Source organism: Henckelia pumila, chromosome 4 (genome assembly GCF_033568475.1).
Source record: "Henckelia pumila isolate YLH828 chromosome 4, ASM3356847v2, whole genome shotgun sequence".
NCBI lineage: Eukaryota > Viridiplantae > Streptophyta > Magnoliopsida > Lamiales > Gesneriaceae > Henckelia > Henckelia pumila.
This window is the reverse complement of record NC_133123.1, coordinates 212,614,677-212,641,420: the sequence shown is the minus strand read 5'-3', so window position 1 is coordinate 212,641,420 and position 26,744 is coordinate 212,614,677. Positions and strand designations below refer to the sequence as shown.

General features: G+C 36.1%; 1 long non-coding RNA gene across 1 annotated transcript; it reads left to right on the top strand.

Annotated features, from left to right (window-relative positions):
- Positions 1 to 22,414: 22,414 nt before the first annotated feature.
- Positions 22,415 to 24,119, top strand: LOC140860121 (uncharacterized). Its single transcript, XR_012143599.1, has 3 exons — positions 22,415 to 22,538; positions 22,928 to 23,123; positions 23,990 to 24,119. It is a non-coding gene; the product is annotated as an uncharacterized lncRNA (long non-coding RNA).
- Positions 24,120 to 26,744: the final 2,625 nt, after the last annotated feature.

Here is a 26,744-nt window from a genome sequence, read left to right as displayed (position 1 = left end):
GGTCCGGTCCGGATTGCTCCTAAAAACCATTTTTACGGTCAGAACCGGTCAAAACCGGTCAAGAACCGGTCGAACCAGTCAAAAAACCGGCCCAAAACCGGTCAAGAACTGGTTCAACCAGTTTTCCGAATTTTTTTATTTTTTTTTGAAAAAATATATTTTTTAATTTTAAAACCTTAATTTAATATTTTAATATATATATACAACATTATTTGGAATTTGTACTTCATGAAAAATATTATTTTAGTAATATTAGATTTTTTATTAATTAATTAATTTTTAAAAAATATATAACTAAAATTAATATTTTGAATATATTTATATGGTTATTTAGTTTTCAAACTATGATAAATCTATATATTTTTCTATTTATATACATCTTTTAGGTTTTAAAATTTTAAAATATATTATTAATTATATTATATTATATAAACGATTTTCCGGTCCGATCGTCCGGTTAAAACGGTCCGACCGGTTGGACCGTTTTTTTAAGATAAACCGGTTCGATCACCGGTCCGGTTATGAAAACATTGTGTGTACTTGTGGTAGCAGTACGGAACTGATGTTCCGAGATGAGCTCCGGTGAGGCCTTTCCAAACAATGAATGAATGATGTGAATATTTTCTTCGGCTAGTATTGGACGGTACACATATTGACTTCATGGGTTGTACCAAATGATATACCTAATGTAGTAACTCACACACCATTTTAGAATATTAAATGGTAAAACATGGTAAGAAATCATTATCCTAATTAACCAGGTGTTTAATCGGTTCAGAAATAAGAAAATGAGGCTTCAAAACCACCAAAGTTTTTGGAAGGTCCGAACTTGAGTTCAGAAGCACCGAAGTAGTCCATGTCAAAATCGGATGTATGGGTAGAGTTCAAAAGGTTCGAACTGGTATCGGAAGGTATAATCAGTGTTATTTTATGTAGTGTGTGAAGTGGCAACCATACACGGACACGTGGAAGTTTGGAAGCTCCAAACTAGGGTTCGGAAGGTCCGAACTCAGGCTTTCCTTAGGTTTCAAGATGCCCTAGAAACGTCAATGCATTCAGGAGATTATAAGGTCAGAAGTAGGGATCGGAGATTCCAAATTTAATAGTTCAAAATGTGGCACGGTTTGGACCGTTCGAAGTGGGGTTCGGAAGGTCCGAAATCCACGTATAAATAGGCCATCCGAGGCCCACTTTAGAATTTAAAATTTAAATGTTTTCCTCCTCCTTCAATCTATATTGTGGGTTTTAGCCATTTCTATCGAGGGCTGGTGGTAGAGAGGCACTTCCGTGGTAGCAGCGTAACCGTGCCCAAGAGTTGAAGCCTTCGACATCAAAGGGCTGAAAATGCACACAGGTATAGTATGATATCCCTAGTAGTAATAGGGATTATCTATTAGTTTAGTTAAGGTTTTTAGATCAGTTTTTATGATATGGTAATTATTGGCTTGTAGTCTTGAACCAGATATGAATCTTATGTATGAAAGGCAACACGATTTCAACGAATCGCACCTCAATTCGATAACAAAAGAATTCAATAATGTTGTCCCGACTTTGAAACAAGTAACAGATTTTGGAATCTCCACCTCTAATTGAACCTATAACTAGCAACATAGAATTCACGATAGAAAACAATCAAAGATTCAATTAGACCTTCAAAGGAACCTGTCTTTGACAACCCAATTGAAAATCGATTGACAAATGCCACAAAGCTATGAAACTTTGATAAGTTTGATTTTGGGTAAAGCAAAAGCTTTGATAAAATTCTAAAGAGAATTTTTGTATTGAATAATCAATAATCTGAAAATCTTAGTTATCATTAAAATAATGAATGTTGTAGTATTTATATTACAACCCAAAATATTGAAAGATAACGCAAAATAAATCAAAAAGATATCAAAGATATCTCCTAAAGTTTCCTAGTAGGAATAAAAGACCTAAAATAAACAAAGTAAATCCAAAATATTAAAAATCCCGAACACACACACAAACACCTTCGGTGCATGTAAAAGGACATGGCACGGGCGCGCTAGAGAGAGGCGCGGGAGCACCGAAGTTGTGCAGACAATGGCGCGGGCGCGCACCGAGAGCTCGCAAAACATTGTCAATTTGGCATCCATAAGCGCGGGCGCGCGATCATGAGGCGCGGGCGCGCTTCTTCTTCGCAAATTAAATAATGGCGCGTGCGCGCGAGTCTGGGGCGCGGGCGCGCCTTGGCTTCGAGAAGGGTCTTCCATTTCTTCACTTTCTTGACCTCTTTTGACCTCAATAAGATTATAACTTCCTCCAAATTGAATATCAAGAAATCCAACGCCATCTTGTGTCTTCAATAACAAAGATTGAAGTGCTTCCTTAAACTTTCTGAGCTCGGCCTCTCGTAACCGGTCCTCGTGGTATCTCCAATGGATCCTTAGTCACTTGATCAGCATGCGAGCCATCCATGATCGCATCATCCTTCCCTTCTTGAAAAGGATTTGTCCTCAAATCGTGATCATCACCTACATCAAATGGAGATAAATCAGAAACATTAAAAGTAGCACTGGCATTATACTCACCTGGAAAATCTAATTTGTAAGCGTTGTCGTTGATGCGCTTCAATACTTGAAACGGTCCATCGCCTCTAGGTAGAAGCTTTGAGCGCCGTTTTTCAGGAAACCGCTCTTTCCTCAAATGCAACCACACCCAATCTCCTGGTTCAAACACAACTCTATTTTTTCCCTTATTTGCTTGCTTTGTATACTGCAAATTCTTTTTCTCAATGTTCGCCTTCACTTTTTCATGCAAATTTCTCACAAATTCCGCCTTTTTCTTACCATCCATGTTAACCCTTTCACTCATAGGCAAAGACATCAAATCCAACGGGGTTAAAGGATTAAAACCATACACAATTTCAAAGGGTGAAAAATTTGTAGTAGAATGCACACTACGATTATATGCAAACTCAACAAATGGCAAACATTCTTCCCAACTCTTCAAATTCTTTTTAATTATAGCACGCAACAAAGTTCCTAACGTTCTATTAACAACTTCAGTTTGACCATCCATTTGAGGATGACATGTAGTCGAAAACAGTAGTTTAGTACCAAGTTTGCACCATAATGTTTTCCAAAAGTAGCTCAAGAAACGAGTATCTTTATCAGACACAATACTCCTAGGCATGCCATGCAATCTAACAATTTCATTAAAGAACAATTCAGAAACATGAGAAGCATCATCAGATTTATGACAAGCAATAAAATGAGTCATCTTAGAAAATCTATCAACCACAACAAAAATTGAATCCCTCCCCTTCTTAGACCTCAGTAGTCCTAAAACAAAATCCATAGAAATATCTACCCACGGTTCACTAGTAACGGGAATTGGAGTATACAAACCATGTGGATGTTGTCTAGACTTTTCTTTCTTACAAGTCACACATCTTTCAAAAAGTTTCTCAACATCATGCTTCATATGTGGCCAATATGTTCATGCAAAATTTCATAAGTTTTAGCCATACCAAAATGTCCCATTAAGCCACCCCCATGTGATTCCCTCACAAGTAATTCACGAATAGACGACTTAGGAATACATAACTTATCCTCCTTAAACAAATACCCATCATGCATGAAGAATTTATCTTTTGGACCATGCAAACATGATGCATATATCTCACCAAAATCAAGATCACTAGTATATAACTCTTTCACATACTCAAATCCTAAGAATTTAGAATCTAGAGTAGATAAAAGTACATACCTTCGTGATAGAGCATCCGCTACCACATTTTCCTTACCTTGCTTGTATTTGATAACGTAGGGAAAAGTTTCCACAAACGCCACCCACTTAGCATGCCTCTTGTTTAGGTTTTGTTGTCCTTTGAGATGCTTCAATGATTCATGATCCGTATGAATCACAAATTCCTTTGGCCTCAAATAGTGTTGCCATGTCTCAAGTACCCTTACCAACGCATAAAACTCCTTGTCGTAGGTAGGATAATTCAAGGAAGCCCCACTAAGATTCTCACTGAAGTAAGCAATCGGTCGCCCACCTTGCATCACGACACCTCCAATTCCTACACCTGACGCATCACATTCAATTTCAAAAGTGTTAGTAAAATCAGGTAATACAAGTAAAGGAGCATTAATTAATTTATGCTTGACAATATTAAAAGACTTCTCTTGCTCCTCGTCCCAATGGAATGGAACGTTCTTCTTGATCACTGCAGTCATAGGTGCCGCCAAAGTACTGAAATCTTTCACAAATCTCCTATAGAAACTTGCAAGACCATGAAAACTTTGAACTTGACCAATAGAAGTAGGTTTTGGCCAATCTTGAATGTCACTTACCTTGTCTTCATCAACTCTGACACCTTGGGAACTCACAACAAAATCAAGAAACACAAGTTCTTCTGTACAAAACACACACTTCTTCAAGTTAGCATACAATTGTTCAGGTTTTAGTGTGATTAGCACAATTCTCAAATGTTCTACATGCTCATCCAAATTTTTGCTATATATCAAGAGATATCATCAAAATATACCACAACAAATTTTCCAATATAAGCACGCAACACATGATTCATCAATCTCATAAAAGTGCTAGTTGCATTAGTTAGTCCAAAGGGCATAACTAACCACTCATACAAGCCGTATTTGGTTTTAAAAGCAGTTTTCCACTCATCACCTTCTCTCATCCTAAATTGATGGTAACCACTTTTTAAATCAATTTTACTAAAGACGCTAGAACCATGCAACTCATCCAACATATCATCTAGTCTAGGAATAGGATGCCTATACTTGATGGTAATGTTATTAATGTCCCTACAATCCACACACATTCTCCATGAACCATCTTTCTTAGGAACTAACAAAACAGGCAAACACACGGTGACATGGACTCACACACAAAACCTTTATCTAAAAGTTCACTTACCTGTCTTTGCATCTCTTTTGTTTCCTCCGGGTTGCTCCTATACGCTGGACGGTTTGGCAACGCACTTCCGGGCACAAAATCAATTTGATGTTCAATCCCCCTCAAAGGTGGTAAGCCTTGAGGCAAATCCTCCGGAAATAAATCTTCATATTCCTGCAAAAGAGAAACAATAGTGCTAGGAAGATTTCCGGCTATATCACTTGTGTTAAGGAGAAACTCCTTATAGAAAATCAACACAAGTGGAGTATGCACATGTAAAATCTCTCGCAACTCACTCTTTTGGGCCATAAATATTTTTTTATCGGCCTCTTTCCTCTCAATTTTTTTTTCATCTTTTTTTCTCTCAATCTAAGGTCATCTCACTTTTTTGTTCACTCTTTTTTTCGGCCTCTTCTTTCTTTTTATTTTTCAAATGGTCCTCCAACACTTGCTTTGGAGTCATCGGTAACAATACAATAGGCTCCTTTTTCAAGGTAAAAGAATAACGATTTTTAAAACCGTCATGTATCACCTTCCTATCAAATTGCCACGGCCTACCCAACAAAATATGACAAGCTTGCATAGGCACCACATCACACAAAACTTCATCTACATACTTACCAATGGAAAACGGTACTACCACCTGCTTATGCACTTTTACCTCCGAACTATCATTAAACCACTGCAATTTATAAGGTTGAGGATATTTTATAACAGACAAACTCAACTTTTCCACCAGCTCATAACTCGCTACATTAGTGCAACTCCCACTATCAATAATAACACTACATACTTTGTTATTCACAAAGCATCTAGTATGGAATAAATTCTCTCTTTGAGTTTCTTTCTCCTCCTTTTGTTGTACATTCAACACTCTCCTGGTCACTAGCAATTCTCCAACCATCGCATCATATCCCTCTTCATCAGGATCCTCCAACGCAAGCATACTATCATATATCTCATCCTCAATCTCACCACCAGCATTCATAATCATAATTTTTTTATTAGGACACTGACTGGCAATATGACCAAGTCCTTGACATCTAAAACATTTAATATCCCTAGAACGAGTATTAGTAGTTTTAGGTGTACCTTTACCCACTTGTTTTGGTGCCTCCAATTTGGTGTCAAATTTTGGCTTGGATACCGACTTGTTGTCCTCCCATTTTGCAATGTTTGGACGCCAAGGAGTCGACGATCCTCCACCGGTAGGAAGTCGACCAGCTCCTCTCCTCTTGAGCTGCTGCTCCACCTTCATGGCCGTCTGCACCATCTCATCCAAATCAAAACAGTGGCGAAGCTCCACTTGATCTTGGATTTCTCTATTCAAACCGCACAAAAATCTGGCCATTGTAGCTTCATTATCCTCCTCAATGTTGGCCCGGATCATCGTGGTTTCCAACTCCTTGTAGTAATCCTCCACGCTTCTTGGTCCTTGCTTCAGAGTTTGTAATCGCCAGTAAATGTCATGATAATAATAGTTAGGCACAAAACGCTTCTTCATGACACGCTTCATCTCCTCCCACGTCTCAATAGGCCGCTCTCCACACCTCTTTCTAGTGGTCACTAATTGATCCCACTAGATTAATGCATAGTCTACAAACTCAACCACTGCCAACCTCACTTTCTTAAGGTCAGAATAGTGATGGCAATCAAACACAAACTCCACATGCTTCTCCCATTCCAAATACGCCTCCGGGTCAGACTTCCCATGAAACGCTATAATTTTCATCTTAATACTACTAATATTTTCATCCTCCTTGCTGCACTCCGTATGTTTTCCTCGTACTGCTTCTCGCCTATGTCTACCCCCATGTACTCTTCTTTTTCCATCCTAATTCTCATCAAAACTCTCCTCATCTCCTTCAAAATTATTCCCCCTCCTATCTTTAATTTTTTTTCCACTACCACTACTCTCCTCCAATCTACTCATCCGCTCATGAAGAGGTTCCAACTCCGACCTCATCACCCTAGTAAATTGCCCCATCAATGCCTCTATTTGAACCTTGGAAATTCCTTGGTTCACACTTTCACTAGCATCTTTATTAGGATTTATGGTACCTGCAAGAAAAAGGTTAGTAGTAAAATTCCTCACACAAGTTCTCATAGATCACTCCAAACGAATCACTCCAACACTCTTTTTCTTTCCACTCAATTTATGTAGGCTTTTGCTTTGTGTAAAAGTGAATCAAACTCTCAAGTTCACAACTTTTAGACGCTTGAAGATCGACTCTCGAAGATTGCACAAACACAAGTAGGAAATTTTATGGACAACTTGACTCTGACTCGCTTCAAGGATGAATAAAGACAAAGAAATTGGCCACAAGTTACTTTTCTTCACTTTTTTTTTTGACCGATTTTTTTTTCTTTTGAAATTTATAACTTGTAGCACAAGACACGAGACATGGATAACAATTTTGAAAGAAACGACACACAAATTTTATAAAGAATAGACTTAGATGAAGAACGAAGAACACGAAGAACAGAGATAGATGAAGATAGGTACTTACTTGATTCAAAACCTTGGGCTTTGATACCAAATGATATGAATCTTATGTATGAAAGGCAACACGATTTCAACGAATCACACCTCAATTCGATAACAAAAGAATTCAATAATGTTGTCCCGACTTTAAAACAAGTAACAGATTTTGGAATCTCCACCTCTAGTTGAACCTGTAACTAGCAACAGAGAATTCTCGATAGAAAACAATCAAAGATTCAATTAGACCTTCAAAGGAACCTGTCTTTGACAACCCAATTGAAAATCGATTGACAAACTCCACAAAGCTATGAAACTTTGATAAGTTTGATTTTGGGTAAAGTAAAAGCTTTGATAAAATTCTAAAGAGAATTTTTGTATTGAATAATCAATAATCTGAAAATCTTAGTTATCATTAAAATAATGAATGTTGTAGTATTTATATTACAACCCAAAATATTGAAAGATAATGCAAAATAAATCAAAAAGATATCAAAGATATCTCCTAAAGTTTCCTAGTAGGAATAAAAGACCTAAAATAAACAAAGTAAATCCAAAATATTAAAAATCCCGAACACACACACAAACACCTTTGGTGCGTGTAAAAGGACATGGCGCGGGCCGCTAGAGAGAGGCGCGGGCGCGCCAAAGTTGCGCAGACAATGGCGCGGGCGCGCAAAAAGGTAGCGCGGGCGCGCCGAGAGCTCGCAAAACATCGTCAATTTGGCATCCGTAAGCGCGGGCGCGTGATCATGAGGCGCGGGCGCGCGAGTCTGGGGCACGGGCGCGCCTTGGCTTCGAGCAGGGTCTTCCATTTCTTCACTTTCTTGACCTCTTTTGACCTCAATAAGATTATAACTTCTTCCAAATTGAATATCAAGAAATCCAACGCCCTCTTGTGTCTTCAACAACAAAGATTGAAGTGCTTCCTTAAACTTCTGAGCTCGGCCTCTCGTAACCGGTCCTTGTGGTATCTCCAACGGATCCTTAGTCACTTGATCAGCATGCGAGCCATCCATGATCGCATCAGAACCCTAGACTTGTATTGTTAGGACTGCCTTCGAAAAGTACCTAAGTACTTACTGAGATTTCAGCAAGTATGCATACTTATATGTTGCATTTATATGTCATGATACATGTTTTACTATTGTATCATATTATTATACATGTGCATATTCATGTTGAACCGTATATCCTTCGAGATAGCCTTTCTAGTAGAGTCGCCTGACCCTACACCCTTGTTATATGGTCGGACACCAAGAGACGTCGTGATGACAAAGAATGACACTATGATGATCACGATGAGTGTGGGAGTTTATCCAGCGGAGTTGACCATATGGTACTACACATTCATTGGCACCTAGACTGAGTAGGACTTGATAGTTGACTAGTTACTCAGTCATTTTCATGCATCATATTGGTTTGTATACTCATACATTATGTTATGAGATTTAGTCACTGACGTCCTTGTTGCTATTTATTGGACACCTATTTGATGGGACAATCTCATATTGGATGAGGCCGAAGGTTCGAGACATGGTTGAGAGCAAAATCAATGGTCGTAGTGAGGTGTAGTTTTGTTCAATGCATCTTATACAGTTCTATTCAATTTAGTTGTATAACTTTATCGTTTTGGGATTTTAATACCTATTTATTTTGTCGGTTTTCTTTGTAGACTCAGTTTAAGTTTCTGCTACTTTATCGCTTTGTTTATATAATTTATTAATTGCATACCTAGAAAAATAACTAGTAGGTGATCAGGGTAGGGTCACTATACTCAAGTTGCACAACTATTTACATGATCATGGAACCCAATGAATGTGCTCTAATGGTGGTTACCACAAATTCATTGTAAATTATGTACTTTTACATTATGATCACATCCTATATATTCATGTCTTTTGATTTTATTATGTGTTTGTTATTATATGAATATGTTTTTTGAGTCTTTCGAATCACTATGCTTTCATATTTCAGATGAAAATTAAGATGTTTTTTGTGTTTGAAAGATGTCCATGAGGCTAAATAGTTGAGGAAACGAGAGATTGCATGACACAGCTGTCCGCGAACCCAATGTCAAGAATGTCCATGTATGATTATGCATTAATTCTATTAATGTCATGCATGTTTTATTTGAACTCGTGTATTCGCATGTTATTTTAGGATCGAATATTTATTGTTTCATGTTTTGCATGTATGAGGATGTCGTTCCGTATAAGACTCGTGTGTTAGTCGAATTTTAGCATTCTTTGGTTCAAGAAAATTTTATATAAGTTTGGAGTCATGGGATTTTTGGGTCATTTGAATGAGTTTAATTTACGCGTGATATACTAAACTTGCGAGCACGACTCATGTTTTACTAAAATTTCAAAAATATTCTGTATTTTTCGCGTCATATTTTCATAAACATGAATGAAAAATACAGGACGCCACAATAACTCTTCTAGTACTTATAAAGACTTGTCTAGGTTCTATTCATTTGTCTCTTTAAAATTTTGACATCCCATCATAAATTCTTAATAGAGAGTGCATATTGATTCGGAAAATTTCAACTTTCATACTTGCATCAAACATCTGTCAGTATTGATTTTGAAAGGAAATAATGGTTTCACATAAACAGTTTGAGGTGTTGTCACAAGGTGTTGACAACACCTACAATAACACCTTGAGTAATTTGCAGCGGAATATAATGTAAGCGTGTATAAAATAAACAAGCAACCAAATAAATAGACTCAAATGAATTAAGCAAGAGTATAAAATACTCTTGAAGCACCTCAGGGAAAAACTTCACTAGAAACCTTTTAAAGAGTTTTACAAACCCTAAAACTAGTGACTATTGTAAAATCAATTTCTCAAAAACAAGTGAGAAAATAAACAATAAAGTTCTAAAAACATTCTATATGAAATAGAATAATGAAAAACATATTAAGGAGAGAAACTTTTGAAGCCAAAACACGTGAATAGCACACTTCTTCGATCAAAAATCTTTGAATGTTCTTCACGGCTTCAAGCAATCACGACCGGTACAAGCTTCAGCAGATCTTACTCAACGTACGTATCTTGAAGCTTTCTGAAAACTCTCTCAGTCTCTCTATGTATCGGTCTCTCTATCTTTCGGTCCCTTCCTTATGCACGCAAATCTTCAATAAATAGACCAAGAATCCTCCTTTAGAATGTTTCCTTGTAAGCGTAGGACTCTAGATCTTGATCAAGATAAATCTACACAAAAAGGAATTTAAATCAATATAATTAAGATAATAATATTCTGATAACTTTATTTAAAACTTAAAACAAGTTATTCAAAGAAATAAATAACTTCATGTCCATGAAAGGCAAAAGATATTAAATAAAATCTTTTTCAAACTAGGATGATTTTAAGGAATAAAATATTCCTTTCAATCTCCCCCTTTTTGCCTTTTTGGACAAAATACAACCAAACTTCCCCTTAATCAAAACTCCCCCTTAATAGATTCTCCCCCTAAGTATAAGCAGAGGTGTTGTCCTAAGATGTTGGCAACATCTAGCCATGACCCTTAAATCAGAAAACATAAGTGCAAGGAGAATGATCCATACAAAACAACAGTGAAAAACAACAAAACAGTTTTGATTAGAGGCAGAGCAAAACAGAGCAATAAAAACCAACAAAACTTGTAACCTAGTAAAAACAAATAAACCAAAAATTAAAATTAGAATTGATTGCTCTCGGAGTTCGCTTCATCACTTTCTTCTCCCCCTTTTTGTTCATAAGGACCAGCTCCTCTTAAAAGAGACTCATAGTGAGCCTTTAACCCTTCGTAATAAGCAAGATCAACCTTTTCTTGTGAAATCTTCTGCTCAGCATGCACCAATTGAGCTTGAATGAACGTTGAATCAACAACTTGAGCAGCAGAAGGAGGTACAAAAAACAGCAGTAGCAGATGAGGTGTTGGCAGCACCTACCATGACACCTGTATAATCAGCAGTCTCAGACCAAGGAAGGTCTATCCTCCTATTTCCTTTGAGCAGGGCTGGTGCAATCTTTAGCAGTTCTCCAGGCTCAATAAGAACTTCATCATCATCCTTATCAATTTCTTGAGACAACATCATAGAGTAGATGAGTGATGGATAAGGCAGCTTCAAGGTAGGTTGAGCACAATCTGCAAATGCCATGACTGTGTCAAACACAATTCTGCCATAATTGAACGCCATGCCAGTTCCAATCACATACAAGACTGGAGCTTGATGCTTTGTAAAAACTGAAGAATTTCCAGACGGAGTCCAAGTCTTAACAGAAGTTTTGTGAAGAACAGAGTATAGGGCAGTAAGCTTGCCAGCCTGTAACTTCTTGGGATGAGCTGAAAACTCTGTAACTTGACCTCCAGTAATGACAGTAGTCATTTCATTCAAGGTAGGCAGAGGAGCATCATCAACAGACGACGTGTGAAGAAAAGCATTGATGATAGCTGGACTAAACTGGAACAATTGACCTCTCACATAGACTGTACCATATTTGACATACCATGGGTCCTTCACAGCTTTAGTAAGATTACAATAGAACTCTCGAATCATTTCCCTGCTATACGTACCAGCAGTAGTAACAGTGGCAAGCAGATTTTTTGCTTCAAGGAATTTTATCATATTTTGAGCTCCATAATTCTCCACATCAATGTTACGCTCCTCAAGAAACTCACGATCAGAGTACTGATCCCAGCAGTCAGCAAACTCCTTGGAGTAAAAAGCAGATGAATAGGACGAGTTTACCTGGTATTCTTCTCCTAAAATTTTGTCCAGGGTGTCGGCAACACCTTCCTCAGCACCTTCCTCTTCTTCTTCAGAGTCATCAGAATTTGACTCTTCTTCCAACTCTTTCTCGGCATCTGAATCTTCACTTGACTCAGTGCTGGAACTATCAGACGGATGAGGAAGGTTATCAGCAAATTCAGCGAGCATCTCCTCATCTTGTTCATCCTTGGATTCCTCAACAGTAGCTGTAACCAAGGAAGATAGCACCTTGCCTTTAGCTTTCTTCATCTTAGCCATGAATTGGGCTATTGAAATTTTTTCATCATCTGACAGAGCAGGAGGAATGACAGTTGATGGTTCCTCAACAGTAGGAATGGATGCAGATGCATCTTTCTTATCAGCAAAAACAGTGTCTTGAGCCTCAGAGGAAGATGATCCATCATCTTCAGAGCTTGAATCCTTGTCAGACGCCTCAACAGTAGCAAATGGAACTGGGATAGCCTATCCCGAGGGTTCCATCACAGAAGCTTTTCCCCTTTTTCGATGCACCAATTTGTAATCTTCATCATCGCTTGCATCTCCTGAAGAATACTCTGTATCTAACATAGAAGGCCTTGAGGATTGACCCTTTCCACCGAATCGTTTGGAGGCAGTGTAATCTGGATTATATCCAGCTTGTCTCTTGGATCGGCGGGTTAAGGGTTTCGTGGGAAACACCCTGTTTAGCACGCTCATGTCTGGCATATTTTCCACATCGATAGCATTTCCAGGCTCTCCTGGAGCGATGGAGTCTAGAGGCATCGGTTCCTCAGCAACTGGAACAATAGCTTGCTCAACCATGGGGTGTGGTGATGTAGGTGCTGTAACACCTTCCGTAGCATCTTCTAAATATCCCATCTCAGAACGAATATCTTGGGGATCAAAACCCTTTCCTGCCATGAAAATGTGTGAGGATAAAATATTGAGAATGGAATAGGGCAATATTAATCAGAGAGTATCGAGAATAAGGGAATTCGGGATGAAAATAAGGAAATAAAATATTTCCAAACAAAGATATATAATCCCTCAAACCTTTTCCTATTCTAACTTGGATTCTGTAGGCCCCCAACGGTAACAAAATCTCAACGGTAACTATGAGGAAAATGGTAACAAATCCGACTTAATTAGGCAATAAATCCCTTTGATTTCCTCCGATAATCTTGGCCCAAATATTTCCCCAAATCTTTCCAATTTTAACTCCTCATCTGAATATAACACCACTGAAACAAAATCCAATCACATTCAAATTCAAAAATTCAGAGGATAGGGCAAAAATCACAAATTTTGTTCGATCGGAATTCATAACCTTTTGGCCAAAGATATTCACAAATCAAAATATGCATGTCCTAATTATGTCTAAAACAGAATGCGACATAAACTTAAAATGCAATCATGTGCACAAATAATATGTTGACAAGCGAGGTGTTATCCACGATGTTGGCAACATCGTCCAGCAACACTTCAGGATTCAAAAAAAATTTATTTCCAGATAGCCATTAAATTCATTATTACAGAAGTGGTAGCCTGCACACTAAAGGAACGATCTTCAATGGACCCCTTTAGGTAGCTTTTTCCATTTGCTTCTGTTTTTCAATCAAATTTGATGATTGAGATGATCTTATTTAATCATTTTGTTATTTTGAGTTTCTGAATTTGCGAAATCACTTTTCACTTAGGACGGGATCATGAAATACACGAACATCCCTCCGCTACTTCATGATTTAGTCAGAACTATTCTTCAATTAAATCTCATTAAACTGTAAATCAATTTTGCACAGAATCCTGAGTGAAAACCAGTCAATGGTTACAAAGTATCAAACACATCACAAAACAGAATGAATGCATGAATGCAAAATGCCTAAGGTCCTAAAATGCATATGCATGAAAAGGTGTTGTCACAGGATGTTGGCAACACTTCTGACAACATCTAAGTTCTGTCTAAAATGCACACATACTGAGAGACTTCCTTAGACTGGAAAATCTCTCGAAATCCAAAGCTTTTGTGAATATATCAGCTAATTGGTTATTTGTTCCCACAAACTCAATTAAGATCATGCTTTTCTCGACCAAATCTCGAATGAAATGATGTCTAATGTCAATGTGTTTGGTTCGAGAGTGTTGTACTGGATTTTTGGATATATCAATGGCACTAAATTATCACAGTACACAATAGGAGTATCACTCTTAACACCATAATCATTTAGCATTTGATTCATCCACATAATTTGTGAGCAACAACTACCTACAACAACATACTCAGACTCGGCAGTAGACAATGAGACACAATTTTGTTTCTTGCTATACCATGATACTAAATTATTCCCCAAATAAAAACATCCTCCCGAAGTGCTCTTTCTCTCATCTAAATCCCCAGCCCAGTCAGCATCACTAAACCCTACCAAATTCAAATTGGTTTCTTTAGTGTACCACAAACCCAAATTCAAAGTTCCTGCCACATATTTCAATATGAGTTTCACGGCTTTCAAATGAGTAACTTTTGGGTTAGACTGGTATCTAGCACACAGACAAACACTATACATGATATCAAGTCTAGTAGCACTTAAATATAAAAGACTACCAATCATGCTTCTGTAGAGGGTGTTGTCAACACCTTCGGCAACATCCTCTCTGGACAGTTTTTCATTAGCTCCCATAGGTGTGCGCATGTGTTTAGTGTTATCATTAAGAAACTTCTTCACAAGATTTTTAGCATACTTGCTTTGACTCAAAAAGATACCATCATGCATTTGTTTCACTTGTAATCCCAAAAAGTAAGTTAATTCACCAACCATGCATTTGTTCCAAGCAGAATTCAGAAGAATCTCATTTTTTTGTGGAGTTTTAGGGGCAGAAAATTCATGAGAAATACCTTTCTTATCACACAAGCTAGCAAAAGAAGAGTTTTCGAACTCCTTACCATGATCAGTACGAATTCTGATTACCTTCAGATTGTATAGGTTTGAAATCTTAGTAAGCAGCTTCTTGAATGCATCATATGTGTCCGATTTTTCTCTTAAGAAGTTTACCAAGTATATCGTGAAAAATCATCCACACAAAAAAAAGAGTATTTCTTACCACCGAAGCTTTCAACATCCATTGGACCCATCAAGTCCATATGTAAAAGTTCGAGGCAGCGTGTTGTCACAGATGTTGGCAACACCTCGTGTGACACCCTAGTCTGCTTCCCTTTCTGACATGCTTCACACACAAATGGAATACCAGATTTTAAGTTAGGCATAACTCTCACAGCATCTAACTTACTCAAGTTCTTTAATGTCTTGAAATTTGCATGACCCAATTTTTGATGCCATAAATCAAACTCATTAAATTTGGTGTGTCTACAAGCCATCTCTTCTCCGAGTTGATAGCAGTTGTCAGATGACCTAGTACCTGTCATGACACAGAGATTTGATTCATCAAAAACTTTGCATAATTTCTTCTCAAATTGTACATGCAAATTATCATCACAAAGTTGGCTTATGCTTATTAGATTCGCGGTTAATCCTTCAACATGAAGCACATTGCGAAGCTTGGGCAGTCCAGCAACATTCAGAGTTCCCTTTCCAATAATGTTTCCCTTTGAACCTCCTCCATAGGTCACTTTTCCACTTTTCTGTTCGACATAATCAGTGAGAAACTTCTTGTAACCTGTCATGTGACGAGAGCTACCGCTATCAAAGTACCATGCACCTGAAACATTAGTTCTCAAAGCAGTATAAATCATATGACATTGAATATCAGCTTTTGATACCCAAACCTTTCTTACATATGTTCTGTTTCTAGGGATGTTGTAGGGAGGTGTTGCCAACACCTTAGGCAACACCTTAGATGCAGATCTATTCCAGTAGTCTTCCTGCAGCTTAAAACAGTATGGTTTGATATGACCAGGTCTATGACAGTAGCGACAGATGTACTTATGTTTCCTTCTGGATTTTGAAGGAGCAGCAGGCTGTGGCTTTGGTTTTGGAGGATCAACTGGCAAGACCTTTTTGCTTGAGCTTTTTGTACTGCTACTTTCCTTGACAAACACAGGCCCTTTCGAGCTTTCTCCAATCTCAAATATGCTGTTTTCAAAACCTAAACCAGCTGTACCATCTCTTCCCATCATGAGTAAAGAATCAAGCTTGGTAGTGCTTGAATTAAACTTAGCCAACGTAGCTTTTGCTTTTCCGAGCTCTTCCTTCACTTGGCTTAACTCGATGTCTTTCTTACTCAGCATGACTTCCAGCCTTGACACATCAGCCTTTAAATCAGAATTTTCCTTTGAAAGGATAGTGTTCAATTTATTCTTTTCAATCCAATCAGTATGTAATTCTTCAAACATCATCTGAGCTTCTTCTATGGACATTGTCTCTTCACCTGTATCATTATCACACATATTATCAGTAGTGGAGGAATTCAAACAAACTGACCTTTGAGAGATGCTGCGGCCAGGTGTGGCAACACCCGCGGCAACAACCTAAAGGATTGACTTGAAACTTTTTCTTGCTTTCCAGTAAGGCAGATAAGGCACTATGACTCTCTTCATCTTCATGTTCTTCTTCTTCATACTCTTCATCACTCAAAGACGTGTTCGTCCCTTTTCTAAGCGTGTTGGCACACTCATTTGCATAGTGTCCAAAACCTTGACATGCATGGCATTGAACCGTGTCTAGCTTCTTTGAGACAAACTTCTTCTTTTCATCCACTATCATCCGAGGCTTAGAAGAATCAGTAGGTTTCTTTGGTGATTGTTCTGGTCCAGTAATCCTTAAGGGCTTGTTGGAGAACATTGGAGTCTTGAATTTTTTATCCGTCTTTCTTGACTCTTTCATCCTTTTCAGATAGTCATTAAATTTCTTAGTCATGAGAGAGATCGAATCCTCTTCTAAATCCGATTGATGAAATTCTTGATGAAATTTAACATATTCCTCATATGAGGGCTTCGAAACTTGAAGAGCTATTGATTTTTCTTTATCCTTCTCTTGTTCTGTATTGTTCAACTCAAAGACTTGAAGGATGCTAATCAGTTCAGTCATCTTCATCTTTGAAGTGTCATTTACTTCTTCAAGCGCCCATATCTTCCCATTGAATCTTTTAGGCAAGGATCGAAGAACCTTGTTCACCATAGCTTCACTCGCAATAGGTCCTCCAAGAGCATGAGCCTTTGTAGCTATCTCCCTAAGTTTCTTATCATACTCAGCAATAGTCTCATTCTCATCCATCCTGATTCTCTCAAATTTAGCGTTTAACAATCTCAATCTTGTTCTTCTCACACTATCTGTTCCTTCACAATGTTCTTGAAGAGCATCCCATGCGTCCTTAGCAATAGTGCAGTCAGATATGATCCCATACATCCTCATATCCACAGTTGCAAGGATTGCATTGAGTGCCTTAGCATTGTAGCTTGAGCTTTGTGTTTCCTCGGCAGTCCAATTTTCTTCTTTCTTGATGACATAGTCTCCGTCGTCATCTTGTGTTGTTGGAGGAGTCCAACCAGTCAAAATACTTTGCCACGCACGAACATCCATAGCTTTAATAGTATACCTCATTCTATGCTTCCAAAGTGCGTAATTTGCGCCATCAAGGATTGGAGGTTTGAGAAACGAATTCGAAACAGATGATGAGTCCATCTTATTTCCTGTAATAAAATAAGCAACCAAGATAAGTTCTTAGTGTATCAAGAATATGGCTCTGATGCCACTTGAAAAAAAATAATTGTTGCACATAAACAGTTTGAGATGTTGTCACAAGGTATTGACAACACCTACAATAACACCTTGAGTAATTTGCAGCGGAATATAATGTAAGCGTGTATAAAATAAACAAACAACCAAATAAATAGACTCAAATGAATTAAGCAAGAGTATAAAATATTCTTGCAGCGCCTCAAGGCAAAACTTCATTAGAAACCTTTTAAAGAGTTTTACAAACCCTAAAACTAGTGACTATTGTAAAATCAATTTCTCAAAAACAAGTGAGAAAATAAACAATAAAGTTTCTCCTAAAAACATTCTATATGAAATAGAATAATAAAAAACATATTAAGGAGAGAAACTCTTGAAGCCAAAACACGTGAGTAGCACACTTCTTCGATCAACAATCTTTGAATGTTCTTCACGGCTTCAAGCAATCACGACCGGTACAAGCTTCAGCAGATCTTACTCAACGTACGTATCTTGAAGCTTTCTGAAAACTCTCTCAGTCTCTCTATGTATCGGTCTCTCTATCTTTCGGTCCCTTTCTTGTGCACGCAAATCTTCAATAAATAGACCAAGAATCCTCCTTTAGAATGTTTACTTGTAAGCGTAGACTCTAGATCTTGATCAAGACAAATCTACACAAAAAGGAATTTAAATCAATAGAATTATGATAATAATATTCTGATAACTTTATTTAAAACTTAAAATAAGTTATTCAAAGAAATAAATAACTTCATGTTCAAGAAAGGAAAAAGATATTAAATAAAATCTTTTTCAAACTAGGATGATTTTAAGGAATAAAATATTCCTTTCAGATTCAGTTACGCTTATTATCGTTATTTGATGCGTTGATTTGATATGAAAGATCCTTGATTAAAATTTGTATTCAAATCTCAAGTTATTTCCCCAACACGAACCACAATAAATTTGTTGTGTTCACGATTAATTGCATTTGATCAGTGATATGAGATTGTGTTTGTTTTCTTGCATTCATCACTTTGAATTGAATTGGTGCACAAAAATTAATTAAACTCCGGTGATTTAAAATGTGCACATGATTGGAATATTCAAGTGATATTTCCATAATATTACCATTCGAAATTTACCATTTTTATTTTGATCTTCGATCCGTATGTGGGGACACTGGTCAATGGTCATCTTGGAGTACTGCAGCTGGGAATTTGAATTGTTAAGATATTTTATATGGAAATTATACAAAATAAATTAAAGTGGATTTAAGTTATAAACGAAATCGATACTTACGGTTGATAGTTGATACTTATCCTTAATGTAATTACCCAGAAAAATTTATATTTTTAAAGAAAAAACGTCACTTTATTTTTTAAACAAATTTACCATTAAAAAAATTTAAGATGAAGCGAGAAGAAAACTGGTCAACTGGGACCACGAAGTACTTATGATCGTTATCATTATTAATTTTATTGAATTGATAGCATTATTTTTTTTATTATAATTGCTAGAAAATATTTATGAACAATGTATTATGTATCTGCCTATTAATTATTGTGGCAGGCCGACTTGGGCAACTTGCCTACATTCAAGTGTTATTAAAGTGGAAACAACGGATGGCCGACTTATAAGATAAGATTTCACAGAGACACGTTTTTTGAACAAATAGATATATACATGTTCTTATGAATTAAAAAATAAGGAAAACTACAATTTTGGTTCGTTTATGTTTGTCACTTTACGATTTCGATCCCCTATGTTTTAATATTTCAGTTTTAGTTTTACATGTTTCGATTTTGTCAATTTCAGTTTATTTTATTGGAAAATGATTATGTGGCAATATACACGTCAGCTCCAAATCAACACTGTATTGGTGTCATATCATCATCACATCAGAAAAAGAACTAAAATTGCCAAAAAAAAATAAAGATAGCGGACTAAACCTGAAATTTGAAAATATAAAGGACTAAAATCGCAAAGTGACAAATATACAGAACTAAAAAACGATTTTCCCTAAAAAAAATAATAATAACATAAAATTAATAAATTATTATCACTCTAAAACCAAATTTCGACTAATTAAATGAGTAATATCGATATTCTTAGCTAATAAATTTTGTGAGTATTTCATTAAAAATAATGGAGTGAATGGGCTGGAAAAAGGAATAGGCGATGTGATACGGTTTGATTTGGTCCATGACTATGGTGAAAAGTATTACTTTGGGCCGAAAAATATTTTTTTTATGGGTGAAGTTGGATAAGAGATTTAAGATTTGTTCACAAAATTGACTCATAAAACTGTTTTACGTGAATTTGTGTAAAAAGAAACGGAGTTGGTAGTTTTAAGCTTGAGAGCAAGTGAAGCTTTTTTTAGAAATTTGAAATATAAATAGTGTCGTGCAAATTCGAGACTGAAAAAATATAAATGAAATTTAGTATAGCAAAAAAAAAAAAAGAAACAGAAAATTTCAAATAAAATGAAGATAGGTTTATGTAACCAATTAAGTTCATCGAGATTCAAGAGCAAAATCGCAAATTTGCTGCTAGTATATTTTGTATGAGATGAGCAACTCGGTTCAAGCTGATTTTGAAATTTTTTAAAATATAAAGAGTACACAACTCGAAATATAAACGAAATTCATCATGTGCATAAAAATTTAATTTGAAATAAACTGAATGAGCAAGATAAACAGGTTTATGTAAACAATTTCATCGAGGCTGAAGAATAAAATGCATGCAACCATACTGCGTAAGAGGAAAAAATGGAATTGAACAAATACATGAAAATGATATATGTCATGTGTGTACAAGTTCTATGTATCCAAAATTTGCAAGTGCTTTATGCATGTTAAAAATAATTTTCTTATTTATTATATTTCAATTGGACAAAGTGCAGGATGCACTACATGCATAAATTGTTTTTAAAAGGATCGTGGTGAATTTTTCTAGCAACTCCCCATTCTACGGATTTGTTGGTTTATTTTTTTTCATAAAATATTATTGTATTTGTCGGATTGATCCATCTATCAAATATTAATAAGATGAATAAATTAACTTGATGTCGCTCGAATTTGAGGCGAGAATACATACGTTTATGAATTTAAATGAGCCGAGTCAAACTCTTGTATGTTTAGATTTGAGTTGTTTATAATAGAGCCAAGATCGAACATTATTTAATGAATATATTCACGATTATTCAATTTTTTATCGAGTTTAAATAAACTTTCTAAATATAATTTCTAAATTAAATTATTCATTAAATTTGATTAGAAATTTTTTTTTTATTTAGAAAAAATATAATATTCTTATTAAAATTTGTAATTTTATTCTAATAAATATATTTGTATGTATTTGTCTTAGTAAGAGTGTAAAATCGATAAATTAAATATCAAAACTATTATTTTTTTTTTCAATCTAATAGTTGATTTAAGAGTCTTTTAACGAACATATTCATGACCTAACGAGACGAATATCGTAAACCTAAGTCGAGCATGCATGTTTCGTTTATCTTAATTAACAAGACTCATTAATGGGCTCAAACGAGATTTCATCCAATCGAGTTTCATTACAAGAAAAAACGAAAATAACGACGCTTATTTTTGTCGTTATTTCGTCGCTAAACTCAATTAACGATAGAAATATGACGGAAAAGTGATCGTCAAAAAATTAAGTGCCACAGATTGCTTAACGACAGATAATGCAATTCTGTCACTATTTACGACAGAATTTTATTTTTTGTCGCTATGGATCAAGGACAGATATTATTTTCTGTCACTAATTTCAACGACAAAAATAATTTTTTTGTCACTAACGTTAATGACAGAATTAATAAAGTTGTCATAGATTTTACGACGTAATATAAATAGTTGTCGTTGAATTTAAATATGTCGTTATTTTACGACAAACGTTTTAAATCTGTCGCTATATGTGTCAGCAAATAAATTCTCGTCAATAAATACTATTGGTGACATATTTTTTATTCTAGTAAAAAATTAGTGACAACATTTATATTTACTGTCGTTAAACACATATTTTTTTGTGGTGTTTGAAATGACCTTATAGGTCTATGATTGCGACCATATGCATGTATCATTAATTACAAATTAAATTGATTTTTTTTTTCATATGGTTAATGTAATCAGAAATTTGTATACCATATATGCACATACCTTACACCTATGTGGAATAAATACAGTTCCACTTTTTTTTTTATTTAAAAGTAAGTGATATTATCAATTTTGCCCCCATAATTTAAGGGTCGTCTTCCGGTTCAGTCGTTCTTGTGAATTTCGATATACCAAAGTAGTCTTTATACTTTCGAATTTAAATTTGATCCGTGATTGCGTACCATTATTTTAAGGCTCGGGATTATTTGATTTAATCCGAAATTAATTAATTTTAATTCGAATATATTAATTTGAGAATTTTGGAGTTTTGAATTAAATTCTAATATTCTTAAATTATTTAGGATTGAAATTAAATTAAAAAGATTTGTCGAGGACCGATTTGCAATTAAGCAAGACTTGAGGGGCCAAAGGGCAAATATAGAAAATTGACTTGGACACTTGTCTGAATATGAGTTTATACGTGTAGCATGTACGTATCTTTAGAATTATTATCTTCTTCAGCCAAGAAATTGGAAACCTCAGCTCCAAGTCCATTCTCCATTTTAAAAACTTGATAACTTTTGTTCCGGTTGTCCGAATTCAATTCCGAAAAGAGTTCCGGACTTCTCGCAAGAAGGGCTATCTATTGATGTAAGTATTGCAGAGATTTATTGTGTTTCGAAATTGAGTGATGGGGCAGGAATTAGAGTTGAGCATGATTATGAGTTCTTGAGCTTCTATGTTGATTATATCGACGGTAGATTGAAGAACGAGCGTCGTTTGCTTTCTATATAAATGTCCAGCCATTGTTTCGAAATTCTTACCATCTGATTATGTTGGTATATGTTATATTATTGCTGATATGGTATGGTGATGAAGTTGATATGAATGTTAGAATTTATAGAAGTTAGTTTCGGTTACCGAGTTTGTACCGTTACTCCGCCGGTTTAGAATTTGAAACTGTTTTGATGGCTTATGATGGAATTGTGGATGAAGTGAGTTCTTGCTGATGTTATGAGTTATTTTTGCTGTGTTTTCAGTTTTGAAAACAGGGGGATCGAACTCGAACCTTCAGCTTCGAACCGGGATCGAATGGGGCCAAGATTTATGAAGTTGAGCCTTGAAAATCAAGTAGTGTTTGAGCAGATTTTTTATACAAGGTTATGTTGTATGGCTTGACAAGATTTGGGAGCAGATTTTGATAGCCTTGAAGAGCTTGAAACCAAGACAAGAAAGGTATAAACCAACATCGAACCACGGGATATATAACTCGAGTTAGATTGACTTGAGTTTCCCTAAACCACATACTTATTTGTTTCTTGTTGGAGTTGATTTATTTTCAAGTCCATAGATATATGTTCTTGATTGTTTAATATAGATGAATTGTATGAGATAGATGATGGCATAGATAGATAAGTCTATTGCCTTTCCTTGCTAGATTAGCTTGTCTCTTGTAGGTGGCTTAGATTAATGCTTCTAGAATTGGTTGCATCTTGATAAGCCACTAGATCTTAAAGTGTTGAAGGCGGATGTGCCATGTCTTAGGAAGGCAGATGTGCCAAATTACCGAATGTTTGGACTTGTATCGATATGCGTAGGAGTAGATCGACTCCTATGACCGAAGATCGATATAGTGGACCAAAGTTTGGGAATAAGAACGTACCGCCACCTCGAATGGAAGAGTAGGTGGGAGATTTGTTGCGTTCTTATTCAAACCGGGATCCCTAGATGAGAGTTGAGAAAATAGTCAAGTCTTGGTCTAGAGTTAAGACTAAGAGTCAAGATCAAGAAGTCATAAAAAACAAAAGTAGAGTCAAGACTATGACACTACTTAGATTGGATAGATGACTTTGTGTGGCTGAATATGTTATGCTTTGAATATAGCATGTTTTTGTGCTACGCTTTGATTTATATCATGCCTTTGTTATATGCTTTGAATTATAGCATGTATTGTGGTTCATGAATATTTTTATGAATTAATTATGATAGTAATTACACTTGAACTTAATAGCATGCTATATGTTGCTTATACTGGGAAATGTATTTCTCACCGGAGATATCCGGCTGTTGTTGTGTTTGTATGTGTGCATGACAACATGTAGTTCGGGATCAGGACAGAAGCGAGCATGAAGAACAGAGATTGAGAGTTAGAGTGGAGATCCGAGTTTAGATGTTCTTTGTGCTGTCAATGTTTAGTGTAAACACTAGAGGCATGATTATGTTGTAGCTACCTTTGCCAAGACTTGTTGTACATGATTGAATGGAAGTTCTTTGATGTAATATGTTGATATTGTATCTTAATCTCTTTTGCTTGATATAAGAGGTTAGTTTGAGCTTAACTTATTAGCTTTGTCATGATTTTGTGCTATCAACTTATATTATGTTAAGTTTCATGCTAGAAATGATCTACAAAATAGAATGTGTATTGATACTAGCTTATGTGCATGTAAAGACTTGTATGAATTGAAGCTAGATGATCAATGAGTGAAAGAACCTGTGTTGACAGCAAAATGGCATCTGTTGAGGTTTCTGGAAATGAGCCCGCTCGATCGGGTGATTATCACCGATCGAGCGAGGCCCTTATATTGGAAACAGTGAGTGAGCATTTTGGGCTCGCTCGATCGGTGAAGATTAACCGATCGAGCGAGGCCAAAATATTCCCAACCGAGAAGTTGGCTGCAGGGCTCGCTCGATCGGGTGTTTTTCACCGATCGAGCGAGGTGCTCTATTTAAAAAAAAAAAAATTTTGTTTATTTTATTTAGTCTTTGATGCTTGACTAATGATTATGATTATTTGGTTAATTGTATTGAAATGAGAGATTAGTACTCGGATCCTCACAATTATTTTAATTTGGTCCCAAATTAATCCTTTCTCATCCTTAATTTTCAGTAGATAAAATAACACATATTTAATATGTACAAGATTATGATTTTGATCAGAGCGTCGGAATGATCACGTTAGAAAACTCTTCGGATGCCCATTCAAAAGTTATTTTCCTATGCATATAACCGGTATTTACAACCAGGCCCACCGCTGGAAGGGAAGATATCACTAGAAGAGGCTGCCTCGACTACCAATTTTTTTTTCGATATTAACAATTACCTTGTGGTGTTTGAAATGACCTTATAGGTCTATGATTGCGACCATATGCATGTATCATTAATTACAGATTAAATTGATTTTTTTTTCCATATGGTTAAAGTAATCAAAAATTTGTATACCATGTATGCACATACCTTACACCTATGTGTAATAAATATAGTCCCACTTTTTTTTTTTCATTTAAAAGTAAGTGATATTATCAATTTTGCCCCCATAATTTAAGGGTCGTCTTCCGGTTCAGTCGTTCTTGTGAATTTCGATATACCAAAGTAGTCTTTATACATTCGAATTTAAATTTGATCTGTGATTGCGTACCATTAGTTTAATTTGGTCCAAATTAATCCTTTCTCATCCTTAATTTTCAGTAGTTAAAATAACACATATTTAATATGTACTAGATTATGATTTGATCAGAGCGTCGGAATGATCACGTCATAAAACTCTTCGGGTGCCCGTTCAAGAGTTATTTTCCTATGCATATAACCGGTATTTACAACCAGGCCCACGGCTGGAAGGGAAGATATCACTAGAAGAGGCTGCCTCGACTACCAATTTTTTTTTCGATATTAACAATTACCTTGTGGTGTTTGAAATGACCTTATAGGTCTATGATTGCGACCATATGCATGTATCATTAATTACAAATTAAATTGATTTTTTTTTCATATGGTTAAAGTAATCAAAAATTTGTATACCATGTATGCACATACCTTACACCTATGTGGAATAAATATAGTTCCACTTTTTTTTTCATTTAAAAGTAAGTGATATTATCAATTTTGCCCCCATAATTTAAGGGTCGTCTTCCGGTTCAGTCGTTCTTGTGAATTTCGATATACCAAAGTAGTCTTTATACATTCGAATTTAAATTTGATCCGTGATTGCGTACCATTAGTTTAATTTGGTCTAAATTAATCCTTTCACATCCTTAATTTTCAGTAGTTATAAGGTCAGTCTGCATCAGATTTGATTCTTGACCTTGTTGGCCGATGCTGAGGTTGGCCTGTCCAGAATTGAGTGGCTGCTGTGGTTGTGATCCTCCTCGTTGAGTTCCTTCACGTGGTCTGCCGTGAAGTTTCCAACAAGTTTCCTTTGTGTGTGAGGACTTTTTACAATAAGTACACCAAAGATTCTTTTTGTTGTCACGTCCGAATGTTTTTGGGAACTGCACTTCCTTCGCATTTTCTTGGATTGGATGAGAATGTTTTGATTTTGCTACCACCATAGCAGATCCTTCCAGATTTTGTGTTCAAGCATCACACCTCTTCTACTTTCTTCAGATTATATCATAGATATTGTCTCTTCCAGAGATGGAACTTCATCTTTCCCTAAAATTTGAATTCTGACTTGATCAAATTCAGAGTTTAACCCAGCCAAGAAGTCATAGACTCGATCCTTTTCGATGAATCTTCGGAGTGTGGTTGCATCTTCAGGGTCCTTCATTTGAATGACTCTATAATGGTCGAGTTCCTGCCATAAATTCAGCAACATATTTGCATACTCAGTAACAGATTTGTTCCCCTGTTTCAACGATCCCCACTTTCATTTTTATTACAAAGACGTGGGCCTTGTCTCGAGCCTTGGAGTAGGTTCGACGGATTTACTCCCATATTGCTTTGGCGGTGGTTAAGAACATAACGGTGTCACTGATCTTGGGATCCATTGAGTCCCACAGCCAGGACATAGCCATAGAATCCGCTTCGTCCCATGAGTCAAAGCTTTTTTCACCAGGTTTTGGTCCCTTGCCTAGAAGG